A 13,447-nucleotide genomic window follows, 5' to 3' on the forward strand; every position below is an offset into this window, starting at 1 on the left:
ACATACACCTGCTATATGAGGGGACTTTTAAAAGTTTGTGAAAAAAAATTCCATTTTCCCACAAGCTTTTTGAGACCCTTTGTAATAGTACAGACGAATATTTACTATCTGACTCTTCACAGAAATAGTTTTCTGACCCCTATAAACTATGAGGGAAGTCAAAAAAGTTTTGCTATAATATGGAAAACTTTAATAAACAAAAATATCAAAACATGCAACTATTCTCAACATAACGTCCATCAAGGTCTATACATTTCTGAAGTCAGTGTTTCCACCTCCAATCCTTCCCCGAAGAATTCTGTACTTCCCTATTTTGCTGTTGAGTTGGTTCCAACTCAGAGTGAGCCTATGCACAACAAAATGAAATACTGTCAGGTCCTTCAGTGTGACAGCTATTAGACTTGAGCCCATTGCTGCTGCCACAGTGCCAATCCATCTGGTAGGGATCTTTCTCTTTTTTGCTGATCCTCCATTTTACTAAGCATGATGTCCTCCACAGACTGGTCCCTCCTGATAATATGTCCAAAATATAAAAGATGAAGTCTCACCGTCCTGGCTTCTAAGGAACATCTGGCTGCACTTCCAACATGGATTTGTTTGTTCTTCTGGCAGTCCATGGTACTTTCAGTATTCTCCAACACCATAACTCAATTGCATCAATTCTCCTACAATCTTCCTTATTCATTATCCAACTTTCAAATGCATATGAGGCAATTGAAATATCAGAGCATGGGTTAGATGCACCTTAGTCCTCAAACGGTCATCTTCGCTCTTGAACACTTAAAAAAGAGGTCTCGTGCAGCATATTTGCCTAATGTAATATGTCGTTTGATTACTTGACTGCTGCTTCCATTAAGTGTTTGTGGATCCAAGCAAAGTGAAGTCTTTGACAACTTCAATATTTTCTCCATTTAGCTTGATGTTACTATTCATCCAGTTGTGAAAATGTTTCTTTTCTTTACATTGAGATGCAATCCATACCAAGACTGTAGTCTTTGATCTTCATCAATAAGTATTTCAGGTCCTTTTCACTTTCAACAAGCAAGGTTGTATCATCCGCATATTGCAGGTTATTAAAGAGCCTTCCTCCAATCCTGATGCCACATTCTTCATATAATCCAGCTCCTCAGATTATCTGCTCAGTATGCAGATTGAGTAAGTATGCTGAAAAAATGCAACCCTGGCATATACCTTTCCTGATGTTAAACCATTCAGTATACCCTTATTCTGTTATAACACTGCCGTGTTAGTTTATGTTATGAATATATTTTCTTGGTTTATGTTACAAAATATATATTCTTTGCAGTGTTATCCATAGCTTGTCATGATCCACAGTCAAAAGCCTTTGCATAGTCCATAAAGCACACATAAGCATCTTTCTGGTATTCTCACTTTGAACCGAGATCCATCTGACATCAGTGGTGGTAACCCATGTAGTTCCATGTCTTCTGAATCTGGCTTAAAGTTCTTGCAGTTCCCTGTCGATGTACTGTTGCAACCATTTTTAAATTATCTTCAGCAAAATTTTACTTGCATGTGATTAACAATATTGTTAGATGATTTCTGCATTCCATTGGGTCATCTCTCTTTGGAATGGGCACAAATATGGATCTCTTTCCAGTTGGTTGACCAGATAGCCGTCTTACAAATTTCTTGGCATAGATGAGTGAGTCCTTCCAGTGTTGCATCAGTTTGTTGAAAGATTTCAATTTGTATTCCATCAATTCCTAGAGCCTTATGTTTCACCAATATCTCCAGTGCAGTATGAACTTCTTCCTTCACTACCATTGGTTTTTGGTCACATAGTACCTCTTGAAACGGTTGAACGTTGACCATCTCTTTTTGATACAGTGACTGTGTATTCTTTCCATCTTCTTTTGATGCTTTTTGCATCATTCAATATTTTGTCCATAGCATCAAGGCTGCAAGTCAAGGCTTGAGTTTTTTTTGTCAGTTCTTTAAGTTTGATTAATGCTGGGTGTGTTCTTCCCTTTTGGTTTTCTAACTCCAGATCTTTACACATTTCATTACAATACTTTATCTTCTCAAGCTTTGAAATTTTCTTTTCAGCTCTTTGACTTCTTCTTTTCTTCCATTCACTTTAGCATCTCTCACTGGAAAGCAAGTTTCAAAATCTCTTCTAACATCCATTTTGGTCATTTCTTCCTTTCCTATCTTTTAAATGACCTTTTGCTTTCATCCTGTATGCTGTTCTTTATGTCATCACAACTGTTCTGGTCTTTGATTGTCGGTATATGGTGCATCAAATTTATTCTTGAGATAGTCTCTAAATTCAGATGGGAAATGTTCACCATCATATTTTGGCTCCCATGGACTTATTTTCATTTTCTTCAGCTTTAGCCTGAACTTGCATATGAGCAATTGATGGTCTGTTCCACAATCTGCCCCTGGCCTTCTTTTGACTAATGATATTGAACTTCTCCACCATCTATTCCCATAGATGTAGTCAGTTTGATTCTGTGTATTCCATCTGGTGAGTCCGTATGTATAGTCACCTTTTATGTTGTTTATAAAAGGTATTTACAATGAATAAGTCATTGACCTTGCAAATTTCTATAATGGGATTTCCAGCATCATTTCTATCACCAAGGCCATATTTTCCAACTACTGATCCTTCCTCTTTGTTTCCAGCCTTCACATTCCAATCACAGTAATTATTGACACATTTTGATGGCATGTTTGATTTCAGACTGAAAAAGTTGGTAGATTCTACAGTTTTATCATCACTGGCTTTACTGGTCGGTGTGTAAAATTGATATAATAGTGGGTTAATGCGCCAGACTGCAAAGCCATTTGAACTGTAAGGTTGGCGGTTCAAGCTCACCAGCTGTTCCTTGGAAACCCTATACAGGGTCGCTATGGGTCGGAATTGACTCGATGGCACTAAACAACAACAACAACAACATTTATAAATACATATATAGAAATACTCTCTGCCAAGCCTATATATAAGGAGCCCTGGTAACATAGTGTATTACAAATTGAGCTGCTGACTGCAAAGTTCGAACCAGTTGCTTCTCTGGAGAAAGCTGAAGCTTTCTACTCCTATAAAGATATACAGCCTCTGAAACCCTATATAGGGTCACTATGAGTCTTTTTAAGTTGATAATTTTGTATGGACAGGGAATGATGTTACAAATTTTTGGAAGAACAAATGTTCCCCACCTCTGATCTAAATCAAGATCATGAAGATTTTCTCCTACAGTTTCTGCTAAATGATAAATGAATTTTTGTTTGCATTTAAGTATTAAAAAAAAAAAATTGAATAATAGTAGTAGTATTTCCTTTTCCTTATAGGCGTATGGGTATCTGACAACATTCTATTACTATTCATGTTTTCAGTGGATAAACATACAGAAGTTCACTTCTCCTAATCTGTTTTACAGAAGTTCACTTCTCCTTCCTAATCTGTTTTAGTCTGGAAGCTCCCCTGAAACCTGTCCACCATGGGTGACCCTGCTGGTATTTAAAAAACTGGTGGCCTAGTTTCCGGTATCACAGCAACACACAAGCCACCATAGTAAGACAAACTGACAGACAAGTGGTGGGCTTTTCAATTTACACCATATCAAAACCACAGTTTTGGCATTCTTAAAGAACTCAAATCATGATCCTTTTCAATACTTTTTGAGTTTTTAAGAACAAAAAAAGTGTAAAGGAGCAAGAGCAGGGTGGATGGTTTCCCAAGGAAATTCTCAGGACAGTCCCTTGCTACCCTTGAAGAATGAGCAGGTGCATTGTTTGATGGAAAAAAATTCTTCAGAGCTATGTTCTTGGCCTTTTTCTCACTAATGCAGTTTTCATTTTTTTAAAAACTTCTTCATAATAAGCCCCTATTGTCTTTCTATATACCTTTATTTCTCGACATAAATCCCTGTAGTGTCCTAAGACACAATTGCCCTAACCTTCTGAGCTGACCTGTCTGGCTCAGCAGCAGATTCCCACAGGAGCCAGTTCTGATCGGACCTGTTTTTGTTTGTTTGGTTGGTTTGAAGGCACTCTCATGAGGTTAAGACAAGTGCATCACTGAGAGAACTTGTCTGCAGCTATCCACTGATCACAGAGGCGTGTTTAGTCATGGATTGTTTGGAATAAATCTGTTCATATATGAACTGGTACCCTAATAGCAATGCTTTTTGATGTATCGTTGTATATTCCATTGTGGAAATGTCTTTATAAATTCTTGTGGTGTTTAAGAATCAGTTGTGATTGTAGAGAAAAATAGTACCATAGAACACACTGAAAATTATTAGTTCCTTATTCACTTCTCTAGTCCCTTATACATTTTTGGGGTTGGAAATAGCTACCCAATCCCTGCTAACATCACTTTACTGAACAGAATTATCCAAATGCAGGTGAAATCCAATTTACAGTTCATGTGAGGAAACAAACTAAGACCCAGAGACCTTTGGCATTAGAGATTAGAGCTCTTGCTATGTAAATTTAGTTTGTTGTTGTTAAGTGCAGTCAAGTCCGTTCCAACACATAGTGACCCTGTTTTAGGGTTTCCAAGCAGCAACTGGTGTGTTTGAACTGCCCACCTTGCGGTTCAAACTGACCTTGTGATCTAGTGCTTTATCCCACAGCGCCACATCAGGACTTGTAAATTAGTTAAGACACTTTTAAGTGAGAAAAGCCCTACTCCAACGACCTTCTGGTAGAAAGTTTATTGGCTCATATAACTGAAAAGACCAGGTGTTCAAATAATATGTTCTCTTGATTGTGTTTTCCTCTGGGTTGATTTCATTCTCAGGCTAGCTCTCCTTTGTGTGGCCTCTGGAGAGAGACTTGAATCCCAGGTAAGAAACAGATATGTCGGAAGTTGTCATTAACCAGCCTAGGACACTTCTGAATGTTTAGTAACTGAAAAAGACTGCATCTTTTTTCCTCTACATCCAATCTCACTTGGTAAGGATTACTGACTATACAGAATGGCATTTTAGTTTTGATATGCCTTGTGAACTTTCAGTGCTAGAAACATAATTTAAATTTAGCCTTAAAGAAACTGGGAAATTAAGTTTCCTTCTGAAAATAGACCTCTCCCCATTGAGCAGCTTGCTGATGGGTGACCTCATCAGAAGGAAAGTTATTCATTCCTAAAACATCCTGCGCATCTGCCATTCAACAGGAATGGAGGTATAGAGATAAGGCATGGGCCCTGGCACTCTCAGGTAGGACTTAAGAGCTGCAGGCAGAATAATGGGAACTTAAACAAGTTGGAACCAAGAGGTAAGGATACAGGTGATGTCCCAGAGGAAGCACACCTGAACTGGCTTTGAAGGATGTCTAAACATTTGTTAGGCAAAGGGCTTGGAGAAGAAAGTCAAATTCCTGTGAAGTGAGAGCACTTTGAGATGGAGTCATAAGAGGAGGCATGACATTTCTGAATACCTACAAGACACTTCTGAATACCTATACTGCGGGCTTATGAGGCCACCTACAATCTACCTCCAATATAGCATCCTCCCCTAACCAGACTAAAGTCTTGAGTACATCTCTGTGTCCTTGTACAAGATGTTCATTCTACCTGGAAAAATCCCTTCTGCCCACCTCATTTATCATCATCCTACTCATAGGCATTTCCCCAAGGCAGTTCATTGTTTTGCTGCTTCTTCAATGCCTGATTCTGTTTTTGCACTTAGTACCACAGGCAGTCCCCAGGTTATGAATGAGATCCACTCCAAAGTGTGCCTTTAATGTTTGTAGGTAAGGTGGAACAAGTACGTACAGTTCTTATTTGGCCTGACATTCGTTCAAGAAAAGGTTCGAATGTGCACGCAGCAAGTGAAGGTGATTGTGATGCAAGTAGGGGTTGTTTCAATCATTTCAAAGTGAAGACAAATTTACATAACATTAAATGGCAAGTTTGAGTTGTCTGTAAGTCGGATGTTCAAGCAGGGCAATGCATATATAATGTGTTTTATCATTTAAAAAAGGATTTCCACTGAAAATAAGATGAGCCTCAGGTGCAAGTTACTTCTCCTCCTGAAATGGAAAACAAAACAAGTCAGTTCCTTCCTCTGTGAACTGGGTTAATCCTGGCTGCTTACCAACTCCCATGGCTCCAATGGCACCCCTGTGCTAACGGCTCTGAAATTCCTTTCCCTACTTGCAGCCTCTCTCGTCTGGACTCCAGACCTATATATCCAGTTCATTCCTATTCACCTCCATATGAATGAATATTCCCTTGGTACATTGAACCCAACTAAGTTCATTCATTAGTCCCCTTTGTCCCATCCTCAAAAATTGCTTCTGTGTCATTGGGAACAACATTTTTTAATAAATAAAAAAACTTGTAACCTGTTATCTGTGAAATTCACCCTCCCCCACCCCATATCTAATCTCCTAAATAATCAAACTTTACAAATTAAAATTATATATGATACATATAATCACATATTGCATATATAGCTGTCACTGCTGTTAAATGCCGTCAAGTTGGTTCCAACTCAGTGACCCTACATAGGTTTCTGAAGAGCAGCTGGTGGATTTGAACCACCAACCTTGAAGTTCAAACCAACATTTCAATCAAGTACTTACCCTACAGTGCTACACCAGGACTCCATATATAACTATATTGTGGTTGTTAGTGCTATCAAGTCGCCTCTGACTCATAGTGACCCTGAATAGGGTTTCCAAGGAGTGGCTGGTGGGCTTGAGTCTCCAACCTTGCAGCTCAAACCACCCTTATGATCCAGCACATTATCCTGCAGCTCACACCAGGACCCCATATATAGCTATAAAAGTGTAAAATATAAGGGGGCTTCAAAATGTAACTTAAACATGTTCATCATCTTTTCATTACATTTTCCCATGAACTTTTTGAAGCCCCCTCATATTATATATAACATCATGTTGTTATTGTTGTTAAGTGCCTTGGAGTCAGATCTGACTCATAGCATACCTGTATAAGGTTTCCCAAGAACCACTGGTGGGTTTGAACCTCAGTCCACTGCTTATCCTACAGTGCCACATCAGGACTCCAAAGTGATTAATAATTAACTTTCAATTTGATTCCTTCTGCCATTCTCCTTGTTCCACAGCCTGTCCTTAGATCAGTGTAGTATTCCAGTGACAGACTCACTCCCTTCAGGTGTGTGCCACCTGCTTGAGTCAGCTTTCCAAATGCCAAATCTGACCAGGTTCTTTTCACACATAAAAGCCTTTGATGGTCCTTTACAGTTGTGTATTATGTTAAGGAATTCCTTGGAATTCCTTTACATGATACACAAGACTTATCATGGTCTAGCCTAGTTTTCATCCTTATGTACCCTTTGCTGAAAAAAGAATAACAGGGAGCTCTTATTTTGACCAGTGTGGTCAAGGAAGAATTCTCTAAGGAAGGGATATTTAGTCCTTTGAGGACTCCCCCCTCCCCCTCACACACACACACTCAGCTAAAGGTTCCTGTGTCCCCATAACAATCTCTCCTTAACGTTGACAATGACTCTGAGTGACTGGGTGCCAAGCTTTGGTCTCTTGAAATCATCACGGTACTTACGAATGAGTTCTTTGTTAATGCCCATTTTATGGTTGAAGATATTAAGGCTAATTGACTTTGTCATTTGCTGTGGGTCCCACAACTAGTATATAATAGAGTTAGGTTATCAACACTGGCTAAACCAAAACCAAACCAGTTATGGGAGTGTCAATTCCTACTCGTGGTGACCCTGTGTTTTGCAGAATAGTACAGCACTCCATAGGGTTCTTGGCACCTTTCTGGAAGCAGATGACCAGGATTTTCTAATGAAGCACCTTCAAGTGTGTTTGCACCACCAAACTTTCAACATTGCAGTTAGCAGTAGAGTACTTAGTCGTTTGCACCACCCAGCTACACCCTGACTCAGGTTACCTGACTCCAGGATGCTGAGCTACTTTCCCATTCTAGGTCTACAAAAACTTGACATTGCTTTCAGTAGAACTACTGATTTCCAAATGAATCCAAACTCCTCAACTCAGTGCTCAGCCCTCCATGATCTGGTATCCCCAGGCTCATCTACAAACACGGTCCCAACACACCACTAAGGGCTTCACAGATACCAGCACTGTGCTCTTCATTCCTTTTGCTGAAAATTTACCTCTTCCAGGGAGCCTTTTGTGATGCATACTCCTTTTGTTGTTAGATGCCATTGAGTAGGTACTAACCCATAGCGACCTTATGCACAACAGAAGGAAACACAGCCCAGTCCTGTGCAAATCTCACAATCATTGCTATATTTGAGTCCATTGCTGTTGCCACTGTGCCAATCCATCTCATTGAGGGTCTTCCTCTTTTTCTCTGACCCTCCATTTTACCAAACATAATGTCCTTTTTAAGGGACTGGTGCCTCCTGATAATATGTCTGAATTATGATGTACGAAGTCTGGCCATCCTGGCTTCTAAGGAGCATTATGGTTGTACTTCTTCCAATGGATTTGTTTGTTCTTCTGACAGTCCATGGTACATTTAATACTCTCCTTCAACACCATAACTCAAATGCATCAACTCTTCTTCGGTCTTCCTTATTCACTGTCCAACTTTCACATGCATATGAGGCTATTGAAAATACCATGGTTTGGGTCAGTTGCACCTTAGTCCTCAGACTGGTATCTTGCTCTTGAACGCTTTTAAGAGGTCTTGTGCAGCAGATTTGCTTAACGCAATATGTCGTTTGATTTCTTGACTGCTGCTGCTTTCGTGAGTGTTGATGGTTGATCTGAACAAAATGAAGTCTTTGACCACTTCAATCTTTTCTTCATTTTATCTTGATGTTATTTATTGGCTCAGTGATGAGGACTTTTGTTTTCTTTACATTGAGGTGCAACCCATACTGAAGGCTGTGGTCTTTGATCTTCATCAGTAAGTATTTTAAGTTCTCTTCCTTTTCAAAAAGCAAGGTTGTATCATCAGCATATTGCAGGTTGTTAATGAGTCTTCCTCCAACCCTGATGCCATTTTTCTTCATATTATCCAGCTTCTCTGATTATTTGCTCTGCATACAGATTGAATAAGTAAGGTGAAAGAATACAACCCTGGTGTATACCTTTCCTGCTTTTAAACTCTTCAGTGTCCCCTTGTTCTGTTCAAACAACTGCGTCTTGGTCTATGTGAGGTTCCTCATGAGCACTATTAAGTGTTCCTGAATACTCATACTCGGCAATGTTCCCCATAGCTTGTCATGATCCACACAATCAAAAGCCTTTGCATAGTCAACAAAGAACAGGTAAACATCTTTCTGGTATTGTCTGCTTTCAGGCAGCATCCATCTTTTGCCAGCTCACTCCTTAAGCTAGACTTGCTTCTATAATGCCCTTGTAGTACTTGTCATACTACATGGCAAATGTTGGCTACCTACCTTCCTGGGCAGGAACAAGGGCAGCTTCCTCTTTGTTCCTTGTGCTTAACACAGAGTCTGGTGTGGAGCAAACACTACATAAATGTCTGCTGAACTGAACTCAGTGGATTAGAGAACCAGAAGAGAGAGCTTGGGTGACTAGAATTGTGAAAAACCCTCTTGCACTGATGATCTTATCTACTCCTCTGAGGCTGGTATCATCTTCATCTGCATCTTTGAGGAGACAGGCTTTGAGGAGTTAAGTGACTTTACCAGGGTCACCCAGCCAGGATGTGACTGGGCTGAGATTTGACCAGGTTTATCTGACCCCAAGGTGCCGTCTCCATCACATACCAGATCATCTGATTCAAGCAACACATGCATTTTACCAATGAGGCTCCTGAGGCTAGGAGAGGTCAGTTGGCTTGCCCAGCATCATGCAGCTTGTTCTGCATTCTGTACTTTATCATCTACTTACACAGGAAATGGCCAGAAGGTTACAAGGTGAGGATGGGGTCCTGGACTTGGGGGAGGGGGACTTCCTGTGTCTCTTCCCTTTGCCCCCTCCCCATTTGTCACAACTTGAATGTTTAAATTTTGTATTTAGTGTTTACTCTGAAATGGCTTTCATCTGATTTCCCCCTTGCTCACCAATTTAGCTGTCAGAGTAAATAAATGTGAAGCTGGGTCTCCAGCCTCCCTCAGCTCACGTTACCTTCCTAGAGTTACTCCCCGGCGGGGCAGAACCGCTGCTGGGGGCGTCCCACAGAATTATCAGGTTACTAATGAAGTCTCTTTTCAAACCCAAATGCTTGGACCATAGACTCAAGTTGGGGAAGATGGCAAAATTCACCTCAGAGAACAAGATGATCATAGCCCCTTAGTGGCCAGGAGAAGGATTGTGGTGAGAACCAGACAGCATAATACGTGTAGGGTACTTTAAACAGCACTGGGAATGTGGTTAGCACTTTACAAACTATTGGCTTTAGTAATATGGTTAATCAACAGTATAATCCTGAGAGGTTAAGTATTGTTATTCCATCTTGTGAGTAAGGAAACAGGAACTCAGTGAAGCAAAGCTACTTTGCCCCCACGGTGTCCTGTAGGAAGAAATCAAGTATCCAGATGCAATGTACTAAATTTGCTAATCTTACATTTTGCCAATGTCACTCTCCTGCTGGAGTTTGGGGTTGTTGGAAGAGGGATTTCTTTTTCAAAGCAGGTTACTTCTGTCGTCTTTGAAGTCAGGCAAGCTCTGAGTTGAAATAATCCTTCTGTAGTTTCCTTAGGGAAGTGGAGAATAGTTGATTGGTTGATGTGTACCCTGTCTTGTTCCATAAAAGGATTTGATGTCATACCTAGCAGAATGTTGTTGTTGTTAAGTGCCGTCAAGTCGGTTCCGACCCATAGTGACCCTGTACAGGGTTTCTGAGGGTGTAAATCCTTACGGGAGTAGAAAGCCTCATCTTTCTCCCGCGGAGCGGCTGGTAGTTTCGAACCGCTGACTTTAAGGTTCACAGCCCGATTCATAACCACTACGCTACCAGAGCTCCTTTACTAACTGGAAAATGCAGCACTCCATACTGTAATATTTATCTGTTAGCATTTATTAAAGCCCTGGGGTGGTGCTGTAGGATAAGCACTGGACTGTTAACAACAAGGTTTGCTGTTCAAACCCACCAATTGCTTCTCAGAAACCAAATACTGTCAGAACTGACTTGACAGCATTTAACAAGAGCGACAATATTTGTTGGCTGCTTACAGGCATGGTTCCTGAGTCCTCTACATGGGTCATTCCTATAACCTTTTCAAATTACAGGGTTCTACTCTGTTATCAACCTCATTTTCCAGATGAAGAAACTAAGACTGAACTGTTGTTGCTATGTGCCTTTGAGTTAGTCCTGACTCATAGTGCGTCTGTATAAGGTTTCTGAATAGCAGATAATAGGTTTGAACCATCAACCTTGCAGTTAGCAGTCCAATGCTCATCTTACATTGCCATACCAGGACTCTAAGACTGACCTAGCCACTGAAAAACTTGTCCATGATTATGAGAGTACTAAAAGGCTATGTCCTGGTGTGACACTGTAGGATAAGCTCTGGACTGCTAACTGAAAGGTCAGTGGTTCAAACCCACTCCTTGGAAATCCTATGCAAGGTCACCATGAGTCAGAACCAACTCAATGGCATTTAACAAAAGACTGTGTCAATGGCCCCTATGTGGCTCACATGGTTTTCAATGGACTACTAAAATAAAGGTTCGTAGTTGGACCCCACGCAGTGACCTAGCAGAAGAAAGACCTGGTGATCTGCTTTCATAAAGACTACAGCCAAGTAAACCCTGGAGTCCTGGGGTGGCACTGTGGGTTAATGCGCCAGACTGCAAAGCCATTTGAACTGCAAGGTCAGTGGTTCAAGCTCACCAGCTGCTCCTTGGAAACCCTATACAGGATCCCTATGGGTCAGAACTGACTCGAAGGCACCTAACAACAACAACAACAACAACAACAACAACAACAAGTAAACCCTATGGAGTTCTACTCTAACACACATGGGGTCACCACAAACCAAAATCAAATCCCTGACAATGATTATTGTTGGCTTTTTTCAGGGGTTGTACCAAGACTGGCACCCAGACAACCGGGCTATAGAGTCTTTGTGTTTCATTACTGAATCTAAAGTCTTATCCCAATTTTTATTTTCTGAATCTAGGAGCAGGAATGCATAGTAGGTAAGAGTTTGGGTTCTGAGTCTGAGTGCCAGAACTTGAAACAAGGCTCCCATATGTTTGTTCCTTCAACATTAAAATAAGGATTACTTCCTTGTAAGGTTGTTTTGAGGGTTAAAGAAGACAATGTATGTCAACTTAGCACATGCTCATAAATGCTCCTATTCTTCTCTATAGAGAAGCACAACGGTTTGTTCAGTCTTTGGACCTTACAGTATCTCTCTATCTGGAATACTTTGTTATCTCCCCTGAAAACAGCTAAATTATCATTTGCCCTTTAACTTTCAGCTCAAGCCTCCTCCACCCTTCTTGCGTAAAGAGTTTTCAAAAACCAGTATAATCCTAGTGGTCTTCTTTCCTGTAGTCCGTCTGCACTCACACATCATGTATCCAGAACTTTTGACGTATATTGTGGAAGCTGTGTTTGTATGTGTGTTTGAGTTCTGATGTCAGACAAGCCCAGTTTTGAATTATTGACTGTGGTAATTATTAGCCATGTGGCATCAGTTAGGGCGCATCACACAATCTCTCTGAACCTCACTTTCTTCATCAGTAAAATGGGCACAATAAGAGAAGCTACCTCATAGGATCATTGTGAAAAGAAAATGAGACATTATGACTGTAAAATGCTTAGCATCATGCCTGATGTGGATTAAAGTACCCAGAAGTCGTAGTTGAGAGTTGTTGTTGTTGTTGTTGTTGTTAAGTGCCTTCAAGTCGGAGCCGACCCATAGCGACCCTGTACAGGGTTTCCGAGGGTGTAAATCCTTACGGGAGTAGAAAGCCTCATCTTTCTCCCGCGGAGCGGCTGGTAGTTTCGAACCACTGACCTTAAGGTTCGCAGCCCGATTTGCAACCACTACGCTACCAGAGCTCCTTTGTAGTTGAGAGTATTAATGCATAAAAGAGACATTTGAAGAGGAGGAAGTTATTCATCTGAGGCCATGTGGACTTTTGAGGATACATGTGTATATGTGTGCCTGTCTGCATATCTGCACACCAGCTCTCACATTGTAGCCCATACTCTTGGTATAAAAGGCTAGGATTCACAAAGAAAGTCTTTTCATTCTGAATTTCTGTATTTAAAAGCAATAAATGACTCCAGTGTAGGAAGTAAGGAATAGCATGGCTAGGGCTGTTTTTGTGTGCTTAGATGTCTGTATAGGTGTAGGTATAAGTCTTTAGCTATGTTAGTGTGTAGCTATCTTTGTTTGCCTGTGGGCATACACCACTTAGACTGTAACTATTGGGAATCATGTGTCTGTAGAGATGTGTATGATGTTTCTGCCTGTAAGTACTTATCACGGTTCCTTTGCCATCTATAGAAATGTGTGTGCATATTTGTGAATGTCTGAGTAAAGGGCCTACAGTAGATAGGTGGTTT

Source organism: Chrysochloris asiatica, unplaced genomic scaffold (assembly GCF_000296735.1).
Source record: "Chrysochloris asiatica unplaced genomic scaffold, ChrAsi1.0 scaffold00081, whole genome shotgun sequence".
Lineage (NCBI taxonomy): Eukaryota > Metazoa > Chordata > Mammalia > Afrosoricida > Chrysochloridae > Chrysochloris > Chrysochloris asiatica.